This window comes from Ochotona curzoniae, unplaced genomic scaffold (assembly GCF_017591425.1).
Source record: "Ochotona curzoniae isolate NIBS_2020 unplaced genomic scaffold, NIBS_Ocur_1.0 patch423, whole genome shotgun sequence".
In the NCBI taxonomy this organism is placed as follows: Eukaryota; Metazoa; Chordata; class Mammalia; order Lagomorpha; family Ochotonidae; genus Ochotona; species Ochotona curzoniae.
In genome coordinates this window covers 981,787-988,896 of record NW_024466999.1, presented here as the reverse complement: position 1 = coordinate 988,896, position 7,110 = coordinate 981,787, and positions in this window count along the sequence as shown.

Here is a 7,110-nt window from a genome sequence, read left to right as displayed (position 1 = left end):
ACACCTGCTCCCTTATGAAGAGGAGCTAGAAGCATTTAGGTAATATATTCTATATGCCAGCACTTGGTTTTCATGTATAATCCACTTAAACTATAAAACAGCCCAGTCCTGGTTCCTGGCTTCAGTCCAGGTCATTGTGGCCACTTAGGGAGTGAGCCAGCAGATGGAAGATCTTTATATCTCGGTCATTCCTCTATCATTCCACATTTCTTTCTTCTCCTCTTTTTTTGTTTTAAAAGATTGATTTTTATTTTACTTGAAAGAGTTACAGAGAGAGATGAAGAGACACACAGAGAGAGATTCCAGGTACCAGTTCACTCTGCAAATGGCTGCAACAGCTAGAGCTGCACTGATCTGAAACTGGGCATCAGGAGTTTCTTCTGCTACTTTCCGAAACATATTAGCAGGCAGCTGGATTGGAAGTGGCACCCTTATGGAATGCAAGCATCACAGGTGCCTGCTTAACCTACTATGCCACAATGCCAGCTTCAAAATAAATGTTTTTTTTTTCTTTAAAAAAAAAAGGTCTATAAGGAGAACTGGCTCCCGAACATCCTGAAGGGTCTAAGCTAGAAGCCACTCCCCAAGAACAGCCTCCCAGGGCCCAAGCTGGGCGAGAGGCACCTGCCCTGGCTTCCACAGCCCCTGGCCTCATAAGACTGATCATGTAGTATCATGCTTCCTCATTTACCCACCCCACATACTGCCTGATTAGGCTATGAGCACCAAGAAAAGCAAAAGCCCCATTTGTCTATAGCCTGGCTTAAGGCCAGCCACGTGGCAGGCACAAAAGGAAGCATTTACAAGGAAAGTGGGGCTGTATGTGCCTGTTCTGTCGCCTCAGACAAGATGTGACCCTCTGGGCAGGGGGGAGTGAGCAGTCTCCTCCTCATCACCAACTGCGAAGGGTTGGAATTGTGTCTGGGACGAAGCAAACACTTCACCAGTGCCATGATGCTGAAGGTGCAAGACATTCTGGAGAGAGCAACTGGCCCAGGCCAAGGGCTGATGGAAAGGCCTCGAGGTTTCTACTTAAACATGGCCGGGGCTGAAGGTTGTGTGATGGCAGCAACAGGAACATATGGGGCGGGAGGCAGGTAGGGACAGATGCTGAAGGGACCTGCAGGAGGGAGCCATCAGAACTGCTGCATCTTGCTCTGAATCAGGCACCTATGTGATCAGATCCCGGCCCAAACCAAAGTACAAATGAGTGATACAAAGTAACATATGCCTCCAATTGGCAGCAGGGATACTGTAAACAAGGTAGAGAGCCCCTATACAGGGGAATGCCCAATGTCCATGTGAGGATGCCCAGGGGTTCCCGGACCCATGGCAGGGCTGGCAGACACATAGTGAGCACCTGAGCCACAGTGAGCAGTCACAGCAGGTGGGAGGGTGGGCCCCAGGGGTGAGGAGACCAGGCAGGGGGAATGTGTAAGAGTAGCGATGCTGCTGACAGAGCCCGGCCTCATACAGCTCCCTCCCATGTGCTTCAGTCTGCAAACATGGGTGGACTGGAAGATTGGCTGTTTGTTTGCATTAAAGCACCTATTTGGAAATGCCATGAAATTCACCACCATCCCTGCAATAAAAGGGCAAGAACAGTCCCAGGACCTTTCCTCCTGTGCAGCGCTTGTAAACTGCCCACCCAGCAGCCCGTCTCCTTCGGATACTGAAGTGTGTGTTTCCTACCAACAACGGCCTCCCTTAGCAGAGCACACACGCTAACCAGGAAACCACTGACACATCGCCACAGCCCAACCTTCAAGGTCTGCGCCTATCTTGCCAAATGTCCCTGTGGCAAAAGGCACTATTGGGAATCATATGCTGCTTCAAAAAACAAAAACAAAAACAAAAAAAAACTTTATTTGAATAGCAGAGACACAGACCCTCTATCGTCTAATTACCCTCCTAAAAGGGCAGCAACAGCCAGATGGGGTTAGGCCAAGGCCCGGAGCTGGTCATTCCAGCCATGTCTCCCACTGGGTACAGGGACCTAAGCACCTGAGCTATCTCCCACTGCTCTCTCAGCTACCAGAAGGAGATGGATCAGACTCAAACCAATTCAATATAGATGTCAGCGGCACACACTACAACTTAGCTTGCTGCACCACAACAGCAAGAGAAGGATATTTACAAACTGAAGTCTGGGCACTGGTGGGCTCATTGCTAATATGCAGCTGCTCTTGGGCCCCTGCATGGCAGGGAGCCAGAGGAGGAGAGTGTGTGTGCATGCTGTCACCCACACATACCTGCACACAGACCTCTGCTTTTTTAATCTATGTGTATTGAAAACCACAAGTTTACAATGACCCCAATACCATGGGGTTCTTGTTGGTTTTCCATTATGTGCACCTCTTCTCTGGCAGAAGGACGCTTGGCCCCTATTATCCTCATCCAGTAATGTACTTGACCAATGCCCTTATATGCGGAACCCTCCCCCTATAACATCACCCCTCTTCCCAGCACAGATGTCTCCCTCATCACATGACCCCACTGTGGTCACGCTACTCAGGTTCTGACACCCACGCTTGGCTGCTGTACTCCACTTGGAGCCCCTCACCCTACTGCCCAGGGCTCTGCCTCCCCCTGCCAACCACTTGCCAGGAGAGTGTTCCCTTCAACCTGCCTTGATCAACACTGCATGAAAGACTGGGTGCAGTGGTTCAATTGGCCTCTCTCTTTAAGAGCCAGGACCCCATATAGGTGCCAGTTCATGTCTCTGCTACTCCACTTCCCATCCAGCTCCCTGCTTGTGGCCTGGGAAAGCAGTAGCATGACCCAAAGACTTGGGATCCTGCACCTACAAGGGAGACCTCGAAGAGGCTGCTGGCTCCTGGCTTTGAATCAGTTCAACTTTGGCCATTGTAGCTATTTGGGGAGTGAACCAGCAGATGGAAGATCTTTCTATTTCTCTTCTCTGAAAATCTGCCTTCCCAATAAGACATCAAACAAAATAATACAAGAAACCCCTACTCCATGCAGGATTATTCCCCTACCCTTACCATGCTCACACTCCCAGCCCTGCCCAGGTCTGCATGCTCCCCCCACCCCAACCCAGGCACAGACCTCCACTGCACTCTGCCCAGAGAAAGGCTGTAGACAGGGCTAGGAAAGCCTTTTGAAGCTTCTGGTTTTTGTGTGGAGAGTAACTGGCCTGTCTGGTGCTCCCAGACTACCAGTCATGGAGGACAGCCCGTCCTCTTCACCTCCCTAGCACTGCCTTCTCCAGTGTCACCAACCCATGCCCTGGGCAGACAGCTCTGGTTACGGAGGATGGCAGGGAGGAGGGAGCACCCAGGAAGCCACACACCTCCACCATGTATTCGGATGCCCACACAAACAGATGGTGGAGGTGCCTTGTCCAAAAAAAATCAGGCGGTTGCTCAGGTGACAGGATTTATGGCATATTGAAAGCCCGTGTGCCCTAAAATAGCGCTCCTGCTCAGTCTGCACTCGTGGCTGTGTTCTTCAGCCTAGGACCTGACGCTTAGCGCTGCCGGGTCTGGGGCAGGTGTGCTGATGAGGTGGAGGGGGCAGGAGGGCAGCAGCAGCACTTGGATGGATGCTCACTGCCGACCATGGCTCCTTCCGACACTGGCATGATTTGTTCCTCTAAAGTCATAATTTCTTTTGGTTTTACTTGCTTATTTGAAAGGCACAGAAAGAGAACAAGAAAGAAAAAAATATTTTCTATGCTGGTTCACACCATAAATAGCCACCAATGGCTGGGGTTGGGCCAAGCCAAAGCCAGGAGCCAGCCACTCCATCTACATGAAAGCAGAGGCCCAAATATATAAGCCATCTTCTGGGGCCAGGTGCAGCAGCCTAGTGGCAAAAGCTTCATATTACATGCACGGGGACCCCACATGGGCGCCAGTTCATATCCAGGCTGCAGAGGTGTGCCAAACCTTTCCAGCTCCCTGTCTATGGCTTGGGAAAGCAGTAGAGGATGGCCCAAAGCCTTGGGACCCTGCACCTGCATGGGAGACATGATTAGAAGCTTCTGGCTTCAGATTGGCTTAGCTCCAGCCATAACGGCCACTTGAGTGAGCCAGTGGACAGTGGATGGAAAATCTTTCTATATTTCCTTCTCTATATATATCTGCCTTTCAAAAGAATAATTTTTTTTAAAAAGTGCTGTTTTTCACTGATGCATGAGTAGGGTGCTAGATCTGAAGTGGAACAGCTGGGACCCCAGCTAGTGCCCATTGCAGATGCCAGAGTCACAGGCAGTGGCTTAACTCACTGTGCCACAACACCAGCTACTGAAATGGCTTAATAAATACATATATATATAAATATATAAATATATATATATAAATACATATATATGTAGTATGTTTAAAGAGAGAGAGATCTCCCATCTGCTAGTTCACTCCCCAAAGGTTGCCAACAGCCAGAGCTGAGTTGATCCCAAGCAAGAAGCAAGGAGCCAGGAGCCAAACCCTCACCTTTTACTCATCTCATAGTACTTCCCAGGAACCCACCACCCAATGCTAACTGGAGGTTCAGCACACAAAGCTGACACAACCGCGGTTTCGTCTCCCGTGCAGCTCCCAGGCTAGCGATTGTTAGATTAGTTCTGAATAGGTCAGACATGGATGCACACTGTAACAGTGCCAAATAGTTTAAATATCAAGGACAGATGTAACATGACACAGGCTGCTGACAGATGGAGCAAAGCACCCCGTCTTTAAAATAAATTACTGCCTTATAAAGGAACAGTTTTAAATTGTGGAATTCTTCCCACAACAAAAACTCCAGTGTCTCACATTGCGCCTGAATTTTCCAGAAGGACTTTGTAAAGTGTCGCTGGGGGAGGTGGGTCTGGGGATTGTTGGGGGAGGTTGGTGATCACTTAGGAATGTTGATTCAGAGCCACGCAAGAAAGAGGGTCAAGTGCCTGTTACAGAGAGACACGACACAGGACAATACTGCCACTGTCATTTATCTGCAGTCGCCTGATGAGAACAATCACAGTGGAACACAAAGTGAAATGTTTGCAGCGCTAAAGGAAAAATGCTACCTTGACCCACAGAGCCTGCCGAGCAAAGCCTCCCTCCAAGGCCGAGAGAGGCACACTGGTCCCTAGTCCTGGATGGGCACCCTATGGCAGGTTGAGCACCAACAGCTCCTCTCCTCACAGGCTGTGGCACTCCTGGGCTCAGAGCCTGGGTCTCAGCTGCGGCCCAGCTCGCCAGCATAGCACACTGGATGCCCTCAGGGGAGTTGTGGCTTCCCAGATCCTGGGCACTGAACAGCATCCTTCTGGGTCAGTGCCAGGCAGGTACCCATCCTCCTGATCTCTGCCATCTGCCTTCGGGATGAGATGGCAAACTAGAGTGGAATGCTACAGGCAGAAGGAGCATGGCCTGAGGATGGCAATGCTGGACCCACAGGAATTAGGGACGACAGCCACCATGCAAAGACCCACCAAGCGACAAGTGCACGTGCACCTCTCCCAGTGTTCATGGTGACTGGAAAGAAAGCTTCTCCCCAACTTCACAAAGATGGGGTCAGGAACCTGGCAGGGTGAGTCTTGTGCGTAACGTTTCTTATCTGATGGATCACTTGTGTTTTGATTCATAATATAATGTGAACCTATTGGAGCCTGCACTCTCCCTGCATGTTCCAGCTGTTTGCTTCCCAACCCAGAGGAGGCAGAAGGGAGTCCAGAATGGCCAGGGGGTGGGGAACTCAGGCAGGCTGGCACACAAAGCAACCTTGTCCACACCTGTACTGAACAAGTCCAATCTGGCCTGCTACAGTGAGCCCTGTTGTTGTTCATGCTGTAAGCAGCTTCCCCAGGCAGAAGGGGACAGGCACGCCATCTGCCTTTCCCAGCCAGGTCCTGTGCTTGCAGCCTCACCCCACCAAATGTGACATGCTGGATATATCCTCTGCCTCTTATGCTCACCTGACAGCAGTAGCTGCTCCACCCGTGACAGCAAGAAGGCTGAAGAGCAGCACGCAGCAGCTCAGGCCCACAGTCAAACACAGCACCCATGCTGTCATTTCCCCATCTGCTTCCAGTGAGCAGGAGGAATACCAGCAGGGCATGGCCACGAGGTCAGGCTCCGCAGCGGGCATGCCAGCCTTGTAGCTGTTCAGTCTGTGCCTCATCTCCTCATCTGTAAATGCAGGTGGAGATGACAGCAGTGCCTGCCTCACAGGGCTGTGGTGATTGGGGGCTACCACTCTGGCACTTTCATTTGCTACCACAGTGGTACTATTGCTGTGACCAACGCAAATAACCCCAAACCACCTGGCAGACCCCCCAAGATCTGAAAGACAGCACCCTGACCAAAGACTCAAACCCGGCACCACCATTGTGGGGAGAGGCTGATGGACATGCTCAGCCTCACAGAGAACACTGTGTTCTCACCCAAGTGTCTCCCCAGAATCGTCCCACGTCAACAAGGTAAACCCAGAATGCAATTCTATAGGGGAAAAATAAGTTTGCAGTGCACAACAGTGTGTAGTGAGAGGGAAAGAAGGCCAGGGGAGAAGAGAAAGCAAGCACACATGGTGAGCAGGCTAACAGTGGTAAACTTGTGTAAAGGAATCTGGTGCTCATTTAGAACTTCATAAAATAAAAGGCTGGGGAGGTAATCTGTGTGATAAATCAACTTTAAACAGCAAACAAAACTCAATATGCTTAAAGTCAATTCAGTCAACAGAAAAAAGCAAAGGAGCCAGTGCTATGGTATAGTAGGTAACACTACCACTTGTAACACTGACACCCATGACACCAGTTCAAGTCCCAGCTGCTCCACTTTCACTTCCAATCCAGCTTCCTATTAATGTATCTGGGAAAGCAACAGAAGGATGACCCAAGTGCTTGGCCCCTGTACCCATGTGGGAGGCCTAGAAGAAATTCCTGGCTCTTGGCTTCGAATCAGCTCAGCTCTGGCTGTGGTAACCATTTAGGGAGTGAACTAATGGATGGAAGATCTCTCTGTCTCTCCCTATCATCTGTAATTTTGCCTTCAAAAAAATCTTATAAATAAATAAAATAGGGTTAAGCTGCCACCTGCAATACTGGCATTGGTATGAGCTTCAGTTCAAGTCCCAGCTGATTTTGCTTGGGAAAGCAGTGCAAGATGG